The sequence below is a fragment of the Equus caballus genome, chromosome 29, assembly GCF_041296265.1.
Source record: "Equus caballus isolate H_3958 breed thoroughbred chromosome 29, TB-T2T, whole genome shotgun sequence".
Taxonomy (NCBI): domain Eukaryota; kingdom Metazoa; phylum Chordata; class Mammalia; order Perissodactyla; family Equidae; genus Equus; species Equus caballus.
In genome coordinates, this window is record NC_091712.1 from 34716544 (window position 1) to 34733941 (window position 17398).

The 17398-nt window shown below is 40.3% G+C and overlaps 1 protein-coding gene and 1 long non-coding RNA gene across 43 annotated transcripts in view; one reads left to right on the top strand and one right to left on the bottom strand.

Moving 5' to 3' along the window:
* Nucleotides 1-17398, bottom strand: part of CELF2 (CUGBP Elav-like family member 2) — a 789986-nt gene that overhangs the window by 193691 nt on the left and 578897 nt on the right. The gene's annotated exons all lie outside the window — the stretch shown is intronic.
* On the top strand, nt 1879-9718 carry LOC138921457 (uncharacterized). The gene is made up of 2 exons (XR_011434046.1): nt 1879-1999; nt 8686-9718. It is a non-coding gene; the product is annotated as an uncharacterized lncRNA (long non-coding RNA).

The window sequence follows — 17398 nt, forward strand, 5'->3', positions numbered from 1 at the left end:
CTGACAAGCATCAACTTATTCATCTGCTGCCAGGACTTCTGGGGAAGGCCTTTGGCCAGGGCGGCCCATGCTCTTTGACCAAAATGCAGGGGAGCAGTAATGACGAATTTCATAAAGGAAAGATGAACAAGAAAAGTTCTAAGTGCATGGAAGCTGAGAATATCCCTTGCTCTATGACTGCAAGTACTACTATCTCTTGAGGATGGAAAAATGACTGTGGATGTTTAGAACATTTCTGAGGCAAGGGTCTTTCTAGAAGCATACTCATGGGCATTGAGAAAATTACTTTCATTTTAGAAAATCTGTTTGCCAAGTTGCAAGCTACGGAGGCGTCCAGTTGGAAGAAATGCATTTTTAATACACGAGAGTCCAATTTTTTTGACGAACCAAAGAAAACAGAATGTACAAACTATGCTCTTGGTCCAGGCTCCTGACCTCCGCTATTTCATGTCATGTACAAAAAAAAAACACACGTCAAGGAAGGGAGAAATTGCTAAAAAGAGGTGTACAGGTTAATACAGAAGCGACATATAAATTATTTTGAAACAAGTACAGAGACATCAATGGCAGTGTGGGAGAAAAATGAGGCAGTATTTTAAGTTAGGAGAAGGCGTAAAATAATGTCACAGCACGTTATACCAGAACTGGCTGACGTAGGTGACTTCTTGGGAGGAAAAGCGCACAGGAAGTCAGGACCAGGGCTTCCAAGGTTCCTCACGGTGCCACACCTCTCAAAGCATCAGTCAATATAAACGCCTAACCTTCACGAATTCTGTGAAGCTGCAGAAATTGGCATCGGAGGATCACATGAGAACCTAAGATTTCAAGCAGCACCGACGCTCTGCTAGGCACTGATTTGGGTCAGATCCTTTCAAGCCACTGGCCAGAGCTATTCCAATTACTTAAAAGGAAAGTGTTTCAATCCAAATGACAGACGCACGCCCTTCTTAGGTTTCCCAGGTCTCCCCACCTCCTCCACCCAGGAGGACTCTCTGTGCACGAGTGGAGGCGATGAGGAAGGGCAAGTTACCCATGGGTTCCCGATTCCCTCCTCTTGCAGTACTTTGCAGATCCCACCGTCAACAGAAACACTAGTACTTAGAGACAAGAGTCCACTCAGTCAGTCCTTAGCAGGCAAACTCTTCAAGGTGCCAGGAAGGTGGTGAACTAGAGGCACTCGGTCCCTACCTTCACAGACACCCTAGCACGGAGGAGTGGCTTGCCCAAGGGTACCCACAAGAATGCAAAAAAGCGCATGATGCCTTGAGAGACTAACAGTGATACCCGATCAGACCTAAGCCACACACCTTTGACAGGTAAGAACTAGTTCTATATAAAGCCTTTCTTGTGGCCATCTCAGATTCCCAATGGGATGCATCTTCTGAGGCAACACGTGACTATCTGCTCTTTCATCACTGCTGCTTTCAGAGTGCTCCAACACACCTTTCTATTACGAATAAGCAGAATCGTGGGATCTAAACACAGCTCTCCGAGCAGTAACTTTAGACTCACAGAAAAATGGGAGAGGCAAAAGCTCCCATTGCAGTGGTGGACCTCTTCATTAGGCCTGAATATTGGGCTGTACGACAACGTGCCCTTCATTGGGGCAGAAGAGAGGGGAGGACAGTGGTATTCATCTCTCTATAAAAGAGTGAATGACGTTCTTAGCAAAAATATATGCAGGTATCGCTATGCTAGTAATCCTACCTTCTACGGAAAATATCCAGTAATATACAAATCTAACCAAAAAGTACACAGAGAACCTATTTGTGACAGAAAAGGCAACTATGAAAACACCAAATCTGTTGCACAAAAGAGTTTTGCAGGCCCTCTGCTTCACACTTGCTAATTTGGGGAGGGAATTCTTTAAAGATTTCAAAGTCCTTTGCAGGTTCACTCCTAAGGAATGAGGAATCGGTGTCTTTTCCTGGACCTCCAAGGAAAACAGACCGGGTGAGGGAAGACTGAAACATCGGGCAGAAGCTACAGATGCCACAGGGTGAGGAATAGTCTTAAACACAGAAGTTACTCGGCCCTTTTGAGAATCAGATTTCCCCTGCAAAGCAGGGTTAATGATACTGGATTGTAGGGGGATTAAAGACAATGATAGAAATGTGTCTTGGAGTAGCCTAATATACATTCTTTCCCTTTTTAAGGAATATGATGTTTGCTCTTTTTTCAGACCTTAATAATATCTTCTCTGTCTTGTACACGTACATTCAAGACTTTTCTTTCACAATTATCATTACTGCTATCACCATCAATTGTGGTATCATTGCATGGGCCTTTAAATTGTGAAACGTGAAGAACTGTATATTTTTATTGATCTTCTTGGTCCCAAAGCAGAAGCTGTTGGATCAAAAAATCAGTATTTCAATGGAGAGAAAGGTCAACATTTGAATGAGCGATCAATATTTCAATGGGGGGAATCAATGTTTGAATGCAGGGAGCAATATTTAAATGGGGCACCTACTGGCTCTAGCTTTCTAGATTCTGTTTAAAGAATTTCAAGCTAAGTGGAGAAATCCAAGTTCTTGACATCTGTCAGCTCAAGGCTCTAAAAACCTGTTATTTTCCCTGGCCTCTCTCTTCCTTAATGGTTGCTTGTGCACTCTTTAGAAGAAATTAGATATGTTTGCCTTCTTTCCTAGACTTTTACACTTCCTACTTTCCAACTTCATGACTGAAAGCTTGTGGGAATCCTAGAGTACACATGTAGCCCACCTGTTCTTTAAGCTCCTTCTTCCAGTTTCATACTTTCAAACCATAACAGCACTATTTAATGAATGGCATTTCCATCACTCAAATTCGGCCTAACACTTCTGCCGTCCCTTTTGGAACACTGTAACTTTTAATTCAAGTAACTACCAGTACCACCTCTTAGAATATTCAGAATCCTCATTTGTCCTGTTGTGAGGCTGTGAACTCTACTGGCGCCTGAACAAAAGCAAATTTCATTGCACAAATGACCAATACTTTAGATGCATGATTAACAAAAGCGTAAGGGTCCCCTTGGTGGCCCTGTTCTTCTGCGGTCTATGACACCCTTTGGACATATGATTAGATAACAGTGTGTCAGCTTTTCTCCTAGGCAGCCATTTAGCATTGCTTTTCATTTAAGCCTTTCGCCTGTGGAGTGACTTTGCTGCTGTCAGATTGCATTATGGGTATTAGATCTTGAATGAGCTGTAACTTTCTGCAATTGAAAATTTATAACACAAAGACAATTGCATTGGGTCCTGTCATTGTTTAACACACAGTCTCTTGAGTATTCAGGATCACGTGGGTTTCGAAGACTCTACCTCTACTGTCCACATTTGCTGAATTAGGAAAGTGGTTTATTTTGATTCCTTGGCTACGCTCTTGAGTCAATTCAGTTTCATCATGACCAAAGTATGTCCATATTTCCATCCCTTGATATTCTATCCTCTTGCATACCAGGCTTTTGCCCTCTTAAAAGCATAACTTGCTTGTAAAAAGTGGTACAAACGGAGAAACAAGATAATTCTTAAAATCTGCCTAGAAGTTCATTTTAAATAGTAGATCTTTAGCAAGAAGTAAATCTTTTGCAAGAAGTAACAGGATGATATTTCTTTTCCTTGTTCTTGACTACACACTGGTGGGCATGTTTAAATGGAGCAAGAATCACAAAAACAAAGCAGGAGGGAGTGAAGAAAGGGACCTGGATGCAACAACAGGATAACCTGAGGAGAACTAAATTGCACACATTTGCACACAGATATAAACTGAGTTTTTTGTTAAAAAAAAGTTTCAATAATCACACATCTTCCACTTTTTAAAAAATTAAGTTTTTTCCATGAACACGCACCTAAAACTATCTACCCAAAATATTAGCTAAAATCTGCTATGAATTTTATCTACGAATTAGCAAAAAATCAATTCTTCCATTAGCAGTGCTGGCTTTTATGTGTAACCAGCTGCAAAACTAGATTCCTGGGCCAACCCTTTAAATGATCTTCTCTCTTTCATGGACTCCTCTGTTCCTGAAGGAATCACCAGGACCAACCGCAGCTATACCTAACTGCAAAGTATGGCTTATGTATAATATTTGTTCTTCCCACCCATCCATGGCTGCCTATGGCTGCTACCACAACATGGCTGAGAATATCTCATCCTGCTTCATGGATCCATATTAATGCAGTACATAGACGATGCTGGGGAATGGCAAAGAGTCTTTATCCACACAATGTGTGCAGGTTATTTAATATCTTTGGAATTTAAAAACCAGTTACAAAGACTGAAGTCAAAGTCAATTTTCAGAACAGGTCTGTTAAACCCAAGAGAACTCCCAGGAGCTAACTGGAACCTTCACTCAGCTGGGATGATGAATCTCAGAGCTTAACATTGGGCAGCAGAAGTCCTGCAAAAATATCACGCCACTTTTTGTTTAGAGACCAAGTATACAATGACCATAATGAGCCCCAGGGGCTCTCTTGCTTCTTGGTACAGCGTTTCCTCCAGAAAACTAAACATATGAGAGCTGGCTTCCTTTAGGACATACTTCAAGGGCACTGGAATCTCTGAAATTGTCTTCTTGTCATTAGCCTTCTAAGGCATCGTGTCAATATTATCCCCAACTCAATTACTGTCCTGCCAAGTTTTTGAGGAAGTCAAATATTCAGACTTTCAAACTGTTTTACCCTGAACTGTTTGCACTGGAATTGCAATTTGATACATGTGATTTTAATTTATTTTATGGGTTTTTCTTTTTGGTTAAAAATCACAACTTATATGTAATGATGGCTGAGTTCATCTTGGATGTCCAATGAATTACCTCTTTGTTAGTAAGCAAATGCACTTCCAGGGGTTTCTCATATTCATAATATTAGATGGATCGCCTTTCTCTGGCTGTCAACATCTAGTTGTGTATAAACTAGCAGTGAAAAGACAGAATACAAAAAGGAAGAAACTCTGACATTTAGTGGACTAATAGCAGATTGCGTATCAGTAATATTCACTCATCCAACAATTACTTGCTTAGCATTTACAAATACACATATACAAATACACATGTACAACGCATTCACATACAAATGTAAAATATTATGCTAGTAGTGCTGTGGGGAACAAAAAAATAAAATAGATTGCACTCTCAAAAATATGTAATCTTGGGGCCGGCTTGGTGGCATAGTGATTAAGTTCACGCGCTCCACTTTGTGGCCCAGGGTTTGCAGGTTCAGATCCCTGGCACAGAGCTAGCACCACTCATCAAGCCATGCTGTGGCAACACTCCACATAAAATAGACGAAGATTGGCGTAGATGTTATCTCAGCAACGATCTTCCTCAAGCAAAAAGAGGAAGACTGGCAACAGATGTTAGCTTGGGACCAATCTTGCTCCCACACACACACACACACACACCCCTAATCTGGTTAGAAATATGAAACATTTACACTTCAGAACTCAAGTTTTTAATACAAATATATATTACATATATACATAAATGACTATAGATATACATATACATATATATGGATATATGTATATATACTTTAGATTTCAGTATTTTTAATACAAAATAGAGAGTGATAAATGCCTTAGAAGAATAGCGTTACGGGACATGAAAGTAAGCAGACAAAACTCTATCATGGTGTGTGAGAAGGAAAGAGGGGCAATCTGTGAAGGCTTGATGGACGTGATGGATACAGCTCCTACCTCCTCAGTGATCCCTTGAGACAATTTTGTACCCCTAGAGGTCTACGATTAGGAAAATGCAGAGCAGTAACAATGCTGACATAGAGTACGCGTCTGTAGAATGAATGGTTGAAAGTACGAATGAGCAAAGATGACTAAGAGAAAGAATGTTCCCTGGGGTATATAATACACTCTGAAGGCAAACACTCAGATTATTACAAAACCATAGGAAATATAAAATTCTAAGTACTCATATCCTGCACATCACAAATTTGCCAAACCTCGAATCCTCACTCTGCGTCCACAGATATGAGTGTTTTCTTCTGTTCTCTTACTAATGCATTACATTCTGTGTATCAACTTCACTGACTTAGACAGAGCTCTGTGAATAATACTAATTAGCTGCAACCAGAATTAACCAAGGGAAAGACAATTCTTTTATACATGTCACCAATGTTAACCTTTTCAAAAAATGGTTGAAAGGATGGTTCCTGTATTCTAACTATAAATACATACACATGTATGTATATCTACCTGTATGCATAATGTTATCTTGGAAATTTTTGGAGATATGTCACCCTCCTCTCTTACTCCCAGTTTGCTTAATATTACAATTCACTCTGCAAGGGCTCTATTGATATTTTTGTAGACTGCTCCACTGTTGACATCTTGAAACATAAGAGTAGTCATGTGTGAGAGAAAAAGTACTTAACAGATACAGGGCTGACACAGCGTTCTGAAAGGACATCAAGATTCCTTGATTATCACAGAAAAAGCTGTGAAAGATGATGGAAATAAATATAGAATGGAGAATTGGAAATTTAGGGACAGATATTACTCTGAGACACTGGTCATCACCAATGAATTGTCCTTACGTGGCCTCTGTTTTCTAGATAGTACATTTTGGTCACTCAAAGGAAGTAGACAGTAGCTCAAGTTGCCAGAGTCCTAGGATTTAATATTTTCTGTCAAATGGACAGAAAGATCTTATTCTGAGTGATGGAAAGAAAATTTGAGGAAATATTCTGAAAATTATAAGCGGGTGTTGACAGAGGAAGGAGATGAATGGTTTACACTGGTAGAAGCCACACAAACCCAAAGGCTGTGATTTTAAAAACAGGAAATTAGAGTAAGCACAGAGTATTACTCTGTTTGAAAAATAGCAGACATATAAATTAAGTTGCCAACGAAGACATCAAAAACAAACAGTATAAATGAGTTTCAGGAGACAAGTAGACACTTTAATGGGGGCAGGAGGGATTAAAGGCTCTGGTGACAAAGTAAGGAGGTGGGAATGTGAAACTGAGTGGTGACAGGCAGTGTGACAAAACGTTACCATTGCTATTTTAATAGCATCAGCTCTGGAGCACTGTGCCATTTTAGAGTAACTTAAAATGAAGAAGGCCCGTTATTAGATAATAGATCATCAGTTTATTAAAAAAAGAGAGTGAATGGAGGAACTGAATCCCTCACAGGAGGTGTATTTTCAAAATTTAGTTGTGAAGGTTGAGTTATGCCGTCTGAGCCATTCACTTGCTTGCGTGAAACTCTCATTTTTTACCAAATTACCCAACCTAAACCTGGCTCTCTTTATCAATGTATCATACTCAGGGGCTTTTCCCCTATGGCCACATCATAAATAACAAAAGTCATTGAATAATCCTAATTCCTGGCTCAAAAAAGGTTAGATTTATGTCCAAGCAAATTAATTTCACAGCCAGCCAAAGAAATGCCTATTCGTTCCCTCTCTGAGCCCTGAGTGTATGACTGCTCAGGAGTTTGGTTTGCACAGCACCTGCTGTTTAATGATCTGCACTCAGCTGGGGCCCAGAGGCCCTCACCCTCCATTTGTATGAGTTCGTGGCCATTTCCACCACTGATCAGGTCAATTTCAAGAGCGAGGCGGTTGAACCTGAAACCACCTCCTTAATGGTCCAGCTAAGTGGTTCCCATTATAAAGGAAGTCATTTAGATTGAAGTAACTTGTAAAACAATGTCATGCAGTAAGTGGGAAAATTCTGCTGTATATCTACTTGCCATCTACCTGTTGTTTCAAGAAAGGGAATTTCAGTCAGCACTTTCTTTCTCCATCCTGGTCTACAAGAAATAACCTCATGCTTTTCTTTAAAATGAGCTGACGTGAACCACAGTGAAATAGTATGTCGTCCAAAGCTACAGAAAGTAACTATCAGAGGAATTTATGAATACGTATCAAAGGGATTTTGAACCTGTTCAACATTTTCTAAAATTTCACATATGATGACTGCAAGCTCCATGAGAGGAGGGACCAAGAATGTTGTATGAACCACTACACGCTTAGAACTTATCACAGCGCCTGGTGCACAGTGGACTTCAATGTGTTGAATAAATGAACAAATAGATGAGTGATAACGCTTTATTTACATGTCCTATTTGCTTGATATAAATGATCACTAAATTTTGGAAAATTTTAAACACTGTCATTTAATGCCACATTTTAAAATGCTGAATCAGTTTGTTTTAGATATGAAAAACATGAAGCGAACTACATGCACACTTGTATTGCGATTTATTTTCAATGAAGCAACCCTTTATCCCAACCCAATTTCCCTCCTTATTGGGAATAAAGGAGCTAAGTGATACTATATTTTTCTCTTAAAATAAGCACAAAAACAGTTGGAACCAATCTAATTTCATAGGAAAGTCAGCAAGAATAACAAGCAGGACCACATTAAGAGTGTGCAGTTATGTATGTACACATAAATCTCTGACCTTTCAGCATTCAGAGAAAGAGAGGAGAGAGGGGAAAGAGAAAGGAAGGAAAGAAAGAAAGGAAGGAAAGAGAGAAAGGAGGGAAAGAGAGAAAGCTGGGAAGGGAGTAAGAAGGAGGGGGCAGGGGGGCAAGGGGGGCAAGGGGGGAGAGGGAGACAAAGGGTGGGGAGGGAGGCAGGAGGGGGGGAAGGGAGGACGAAGAGAAGACACATCTTATCTTCATGTTTCTGTGTACTATATTAGCTTTTTAATTGTTTTCATGTCTTCTGGCTTTGTCAGAAGTGCTTCACCAGAGGTTAAGTTCCGGCAGAAGTCCCCTCAGACTGTGACCTATCAATGCCATCATCGCTGGAGAAGGCTGGCCACTATGCTACAGGAATAGCTGGTTCTTCTCCATGAAAAGCAAGTATCCCGCACTATTAAGGAATTGGCCCAATATGGTTTTCAGCAGCAGAGACCTTGCTAACCTCACAGAGTATCATCGCCAAACTCTTATTCTTGGCCATTTATCCAAACTCCGCCTCAGAACCAGGCTCCCCAAACACGACTGGGTACGTTTTCAGAGTCATGGCTGAGATTTCTCAGACCATCCCTCTTAACTCCTCTTTCACCTCTGATGTTGGCTGGATTATATAGTGGCTACACGACAGGCATAGGAACAGTGTCAGAAACGACAACCATGAAGGACTCATCAGAAAATGCTTGAAGATGGAGAGGCTGGCTCGTGAAAACTTGGTGGCTTATACGGTGGTGTCTGGTCTTAGAAACTGCACATTACATATGCCTGAAGGTGGCCTTGCAGAATGTCCTTATAGACAAGGACTCTTTAGAGACCACAAGTCTTCCTGGATGTAGAAGATGTCTCCTCCCATCACATCTATGACTCACTCCCCAGGATCCGCAACTGGAGACTGAGGGACTGGGAAAAAATGGGAAACTCCAGGGGACAAATTTATTTGCCCTTGTTTTTCTTCTTTTTGTCTGCCATTTTAGGGAGACTGATATTCAAAGTTGTGAATTTTGGCCCCAGTTATTGCAACTGTACGGCTAGGTCTTGGGACAGATGCTCTCCCTCCTTTTCCAGGGAGCTTCCTTCCATCCTATCCCACCCTAAACACGATCAGGACTCTTGCTTCCAACTCCCATACATCAGTTACTTACTTTCATGATAGCAATTTCACACTCTAAAATAACTTCCTTTATTTGCATCCAAGATGATACGTTTCCTGAGGACAATAATTACACCTTGCTAGCCACTGAGCTTGGCCACCATCAATACCCGAGATGCACAAATAAAGCTTTAACCGATCTGCATGAGACAATCTTATTTTCATGACTGCTTGTTTTCAAGAGGTCCATTCCTCCTGGTTTGAAAGGAGCAAATCTAAGGGGAGGGAAAAGGGGGCTCCAAGGCCACCCACAAGGTATCAAGTTAGGAATGTTCTGGAATACTATCTATCTAGGAAGGGACTCCTTTCTGAAGACATTTTGAATGCCAAAAATTCGGTGGCTTTCTGCAGTCACTGTTCAAAGGGTACAGCTGGTTGGAATGTGGCACAAAGAGTCAACTGATTTTACCATTAGGTTTTCTGACTTTGTCTAACAGGCAATTTCTGAACATCATAAAAGCCTTCTTAATTTGGCTCCGTATTGTGTAAAGCAGATGTCCTTGGTTACTAAACTGATTAGTAAGTGGTTTATATTATTCTAATGGTTGTCATCGTTATTGCAAAAAAAAAAAAAAAAAAGTTGAGTAAAGCTGCAGAGCAAGGTTGTTCTACACAGTATTGGGGATGACAGGATGTCACATTCAGAAAGGATCCAGGTATCCAGCCAAGGCCCTGCTGCAGAGATCCATTTTCAAAAAACACTGCTCTGATGCTGAACAGCGCTATGCATTTAAAAAAAGAATGTTCCACTCAGTGGCTTCTTAAAAAATATGATGGAAGGCAGGACAGAAACCAAAGGCAGCTCCCAGAGATGCCTTAATCACCTGAAGTATCTCATCTGGGTCTGAAGTGCACCTGTCAAGATGGACTCACAACCAGCCATCATTCTAGGCTATTCAGTTACCTGGCAAACACAGACAAATAACATCCCCCTCATTAGTTTGTACAAGCCCTTCCTTGAGGAGTAAATTTCTCAGTAAAAGGCATACTAATTGCCATGAAAGACATAAAAATCTTTCTTCTCACCTGACATCAGAATATTTCTCTTAGCATGCTGGGCTCTATGTACTCAGAATAAGACCTCCCAAAAGACAGCCTCTGCAAAAAGCCCTGTGGGGGCACCCTTCATTCAGAAACTAACCACACCACCATTTTTCCACAAGTGAACAGTCAAAGACAGCAAGGAATGACACTAACTTTTCAGCACTGGGCACGTTTTCTTCATTGCACTCACTGGAGTTGGTCATTTATGCTTCTTTTTGTGATTATTTGGCTGATTCCTGCCTCCTTTATTTGACCATAAGCTCCACAAGAGCATGAACTAGCTGTCCTTTTGTTGATCACTGTATCCCCAGTATAACAGGGAGACTGGCACTTAGTAGGGCCTCAAATATTTGATGAGTAAGGAAGGGAAGAAGGAAAAGGAAGAGGAGAGAGAGGAACACCGGCAGAGAGGAAACGCAGAGAAAATGCTGCTTAATGGTTGGGTATTAAAAGAATTTGCCGAACTTCTTTCATGCAAATAGTCCAGACATACAAATACTCAAATATCTTACATGTGCTATATATTCATAAGCCCACAGAGAGTAGCTAGGCTCAGAAAACACTAAGATAGGTCTTAAAATTTTATATCAACCATGTAATTGGACCCATCAAGGGAGAAATTGGTTTTCTATGCCTGGAAATTGGTGGGAATTTTATTATTTCTGAATTTGCAAAATAGCATTTAGTTGAAAAGTCCAATTGTGTAGACTTATAATTTCTGGGACCACATCTGGGCGTAGGTCGTTGATTTCTTTACCTGCCACGAACACGCCTTGGGGTCTAAGGCACGGAAACTGTAGACACTGAGCTCATTTACAGGCTGCACATCTACCTGCAAGCTTTCAGTGCGTCTGCAAATGGACACGCTTAAAAGCTGTTGATTTGAGAGGCGCTGGTTGGCCAATCGGTGCACCATTGGAACCGCACCTGCAGTAATTTTGCACTTCAAGGACTGCAGGCGTCAGACAGGAGCACCAGTGAAGTATTTGTAAGAGCCTCTGCGATATCTCTAGTGCTCCTGCAGGGTTTGCTAGGGGCCTTTTCAAGACAGTAATCTAGGAGGAATCAAGGGCCCACACCACCAGAGTGGATGGAGGGGTTGGAAGGGTTGGAGAGGGGGTGGAGGATGAATCAAGAGGCCCCAGATGCAGGAAGAGTGAAAGCACAGGCTCTTCCAGAGTCTCATGGCTCAATGGAGCTCTCTCACTTTCCTTTGGATTTCTGAAGAGTGAGAGAGCTCCCAGAATGGAAGATGGTACTTCCGAGATGCTTGATATTTACAAGAATGTCAATTTCAAAGATGGCGGGGGTTAGCACGTCTTAATAACATGAAAGAAGCTGGAAGTCTCATTTTTTCTCAGTAAATTTCCTCTTCTTCAAAATGTTGGAAGTAGTGGAAATGAAATCCTGTTTGAATATTAAGAATCTAGAGCAAAACCCAACAAAGTTTTTCTCCTTCTTGAATGGAAGAGCGTAGAGAATACAGACAGTCTTGCCACTTGATAAACCAACTATTCAGGACATATTTGCTCCCTGGCACTAATTAGCGGGTATCCTTTTCTTCATCAATGTGTAAATTAATGGCTAAATACACACACTTTTCTCTTCTTCAGCTGCCTATGCTTCCTGGTACAGAAACTCATTGAAGTCAGGGTCCCCTGCACCTGCCACAGGTGCCTGGCACACAACAGGTGCTCAAAGAACACCTGCTGACTTGAACGCACCTCTCCCTTCACCTGTAGAGTTAGTGCTGTACCCGCTTCCAACCATGTTTTGCAAACATTAGGAAAATTAACTGCTGGGAAATTGAAGCAAAAAACCCAACAAAATGGATTCTGGTGGTTTTACACTATTGCATACAATTATCAAAATTCATCAAACTGTACACATAAAATGGTCAATTCCACTGTATGTAAATAATACCTTAATAAACAAAAAAGAGGAGGGAAAAAAATCCAACAGCCAAGTAAGTAGGAGGCTGATCAGAATTTGAACCCAGATATAGCCATCTTCTTGACAGAATGTTCTAGTTCCTTTGATCATTATAGAGTGAGGCTGAAGGTCTTTTCATGTGTATATTAGCAATTAGTATTTCTTTTTCTGTGAAAAGCCTATCTGTACCCTTCCTCATTCCTTACTGGGGTTTTGAATTTTAAAATATAACTTATAAAAGATTTTTAAATATTATTTTAATTTTGTCAATAAAAAGAAACTAAAGATTTATAGAACAAACATGATATTTCTGAACAAGACATTTCTTCTGAAATTGATAGAATAAGGTATTAATGGTGAGACTATGTTAGAGGGAACCATAAATTTGATTGGTGTTACAATAGAATTTTTTTCTCTTAAAAATTTTTTTTAAAAAACGCTATGAAAGGGCCCACGAAGAGAGTGTTTGTCACATGCGTTCTCAAGAAATTATATATGCTATCCTGAATCATAGGAAATTTCCTAGCTTGAGCTCTGAGGCAGTTGGTTGACATCGATTGTTCCTCAAGAAAGATGGATGATAGTAAAATAAAATCTGACTTTTAGGAAGCATGTCTACTGAATTTCACCAACTCAATTTATTGGTCTATTTTATAAAATCCTCTGAAATTTATCTGCTCAAGTTTACGCAAGATATCTCAAGTTTCGGGGAAAAAAAATCATACCTGTGGACCATCACACCTTTATTAATACAGGGAGACAGAAGGTGTTGAGGTTACACCGCCATTCTGGCGCATATTTTTATTGAAAAACCATTAGTCCCCATCTAGTTTCAGCCTCATTTATGTAGCTGGTCAACCGAATGGTGCTTGGCAAAGTGCCTTCAGCATTCTATTCTGTCTGAGCATCTCCATTCACCTTTCCTTATGAAGTCACCCTCTGCGACAGGCAGGAGACCAGAGCTGCTCCATCCTCATTTCACAGAGAGTGACAGAGGAGTTAAGTGACTTGTGAAAGGTCAAACAACCAGTCATTGGTCAGGACCAAAATAGAATCGGGGTTTGCTGACCTCCTTGTCTCTTGCTCAAATGATTCAAGGACAAGAGAAGTGACTTCTGAGCTGTAAAATAACACTACAGACTTCTGATTTTTTCATCCTTCAACAGGATGAGCCAAGGCATTTACCTGGTTTAACATTTCTTTAGGACGTACAAATGAGAGGCTTTTGAACTGGTGGGGAAAATCGAAGGCCAAGAACCCAAAAGTTAGTAACTGCAGCTTTTCCACCGACTAGTTATAACCTTATGCCAAAATTTGAGGCCACTTTTGCCTCAGTTTTTCTATGAAATGGGGACATTATACACTACTTATTGAATACATTAATCTTTTAACAGGATGACATATCTTTGAGTATTGTTACTCAAAATTTTGAATTTTGGAAGGAAGGTATGAATATGGCTTTTGAGCATACCAGTTAACGATGAAAACAAGAATCAAGAAGAGGTGACATCCTGGAAACACTACACTGTACCTTGGATTAGGACCATTGAGAACAGGGATAAAGAATAAACACACATTTGAATGGGGTTTACTGATCATGCTTCGGACAATGAGCCCTCACTTTAGGCACTACTAAAATATATCACCTCTGCTGTGCAAACCAGGCTTGACACAGGGCCTTATTTAATTCAGAGACACGCTTGCACTTCTGCAAAACCGAAAAAAAAGTAGCTTTTAATTACTATTTGTAGAGCATCTAAGACAATTAAATGCTTCTGATTACCCTTTTGTTTTTTAAAAACATAGAAGCAGAGAGAGTAAACATTTCTATACAGCCATTAGAACAAAATGCCTTTTGAGGCAGAATGCTTTGAATATGTTCTGCCTTATAAAAAATGTATAAAAGGACAGCACAGAAAAAGGCTGTGAGGCATGACACAGCCTATCATGTTGTGCATGCATGAGTTAGCTTTTACAAGATCAGAAACAGAAGCGAAGATGAATACTGTTCAACCTAAGCCTGATGCTTTGGAAGTTCAGTATCGCATCACTTGGGGTCAGTGACAGAGCCACTGCACCCTCTCTGCAGAGTCAAACATTTAAAAAATATTTGGGTGAATGTGTTATCACCTAGAATGGAGACTTTGTTCTCCATTTTAATGTGAACAAGGATCATGTTCATGTCAAGATACCATCACATCCATGGTCTTTGTCTTTATCATAAATATTAAATAGTTAAATATAAACCCCTCAGAATCAGATCGAGGTCTGGAGGTGGTCCCCAGAGCACCCGCAGGGAGTAACAGGAAAGCTGGAGACGCAGGAAGACAGCGAGGCCCCCTTGGGTGCTCTCGTCATTGGAGGACCACTGGTCTTGCTGAATGATGCCTAACCAATTTCTGTGGTGCTTAACATTTCACAAAACATTTTGACTTTTGTGATAGCAATAGGATTTATATCATTATACCCATCTGGCAAGTGAAAGTGACTCAGAAGAGTGACTATTCCAAAGCCACACAGCTGGTAAATATCAGAATTCAAAGATAGGACTTCTAAACCAGCACACTTGGCATTCAACAAAACCTCTTAATGGTCTTCATAAAAGATGTAAGTGGAGAGATATGATATAAGGAATAAAATACGTGAGGTTAGAGGGTCTCTCTGTCACTGCTTGTCAATATGACTTACAGAGCATACCCTGCACGACGGGTCAGGAGCACAGCCTACTGGATCGAGCACGGAGTCTTGAGTCAGACCACCCAGCTTCAAATCCTAGTTCTGCCATTACTGGCTGTGTGATCCTAGACACGTTTCTTAACTCTCTGTGCCCCATTTTCCTTATCTTTAAAATGAGGGTGATAACAGAACCCACCTCGTGACAACTACGCAGACCAAATGAATTAATATTTGGAAAGCATTTAGAATAACATCTGCCAGATAATAAGTGCTGAATAAGCACTGGTTAAATGAATGAATAAATTATTCTACTATGATTTTGAGTGTTATTCTCCAACTGGCATGAATAACTTACCGATGGATTTTTAATAAACAGGCATCACCTCACTGGTATGTTGTTAAAAGTTTCTTTGGACTAAGCCTGATACTTTTCCTTTACCACATGACCTACAGGACGACCTCTCTTCTGTCTCCTTCCTTACCAATTTTAAAAAGCAAAGCTATCACTATTTAACATCCAACCTATTCCTCTCACTTACCAGGTTAACTCTCCTCGCCATAGCCTGAAAAACCACTGTCTGATTTTACCAAATAATTAGATGGGTTGATCCAAGAAAGAAACCTTGAGTTCGGCTTAAATAGTCACCAATCCTACCTGTAGCACTAGGACATCATGGCTTGAGACCTACAGTCCTGCTGGTCAGTTCTGGTTTAGCCCTAACACATAAGGGTACATCTGCAAATAAACACAGAATTCTTCTTGAACAAGCTTAACAGACTCATCAGAGGAATCTCCGGATCTTAAAGATCTTTAGGTCTCAAAAACTAACTCAAAGAATAGAGTGCTGGAGAGAATCTACTTTGACTAAGACCTGGTCATCTACTGCTAGTTAAAATTGCCTACCAATTGGTCTTTTGATCTCCCGAAGGATGACCTTTAAATTTCCGTGGTCCAGAGTTCTTGCAGAGAAGCCATTCAAATACATTAGTTTATTTATTAAAAGGATTTTATCTTAGAAATTACTAATGCCATCCCTCAGGATTATGGCCACTTAAAAAATTATTTGCTATTTTCCTGCAGTTATCATTTGGAAACCAGGATGTCCTAGCACCACGCTGGCTGCTAGAGGAGGAAACGTCCTTCATGCTTTGTCTTTACATATCAATCGTCAAAGCATAAATGTCAGATATATTTCAAAGGGGGGGTGGTACAAGATGTGAAAAATCAACCTATTTTTTACTCTACGACAGAGCTAAGATACGCACATAAAATTGATTTCTATGAAAATTATATTTTTAATACCACTGGCAACTAGCAGCACCAAACTGGATTACCAGTGGTGATGAGTAACTTGAATCTACCTATATTTTCATCACACATGTCAGTATTTTGTTTCTTAGGTCTATTGTTTTTCCTCTGCAGCTCAGTCAAGTGTCAGCTATGACTTTTTGAGTAGTTTTGAGTAATGGGATCAGCTAATGTTCTGTACATGAAGAAATTCCACATCATTCGCTTCGCTAAAAATACCGCTGCCTGCCACTGGAGCCAATCAACAGTGATGAATAGCCAAAGGGACAAGTAGGTCTCTAAATTTACTTCCTATCTGACAGCCCTTCAGCAGATATGGATAATGGATCCCTATGCTCACAAATGCAGCCCCCTCCTACTACAAGCAAGCCCTTTCTTTTCCATTCAAGAAAGGGCAAGGATTCTTAATGACCCAATACGTTCTCCCTTTCCCCTTTTCAACAACCCAACAAAAATATGTTAAATGCCTGTATTATCAGGGTCTATGCAGCTGCTGGGCTGGATATAAAAAGCTGAATAAGACATACATCCTTTTAACCCATTAAAAATCCATTAGTATGCACTTTATGACTCTATCTGAATTAATGTCACAAATCAAAATGAAGCCCCAGAAAAACTGAATTTTTGTATATATACATCTTCCTGACCTCCAGATAGCCATGTGGTTAATCTGCATATTGGACAATTGGCAACAAGTAGATCACACATTTACATAGGGCTGATTTTATTCTCTATGTGTAGAATTTGGATTCATCCATTCAAAAATGTTTATTAAGCCCCCACTGTATGCCAGAAGCCATATGCTGCATGTTGGAAACCCAGTGGTGATATAAAATGGACAGAAATATGGAAAGTTAGTTAT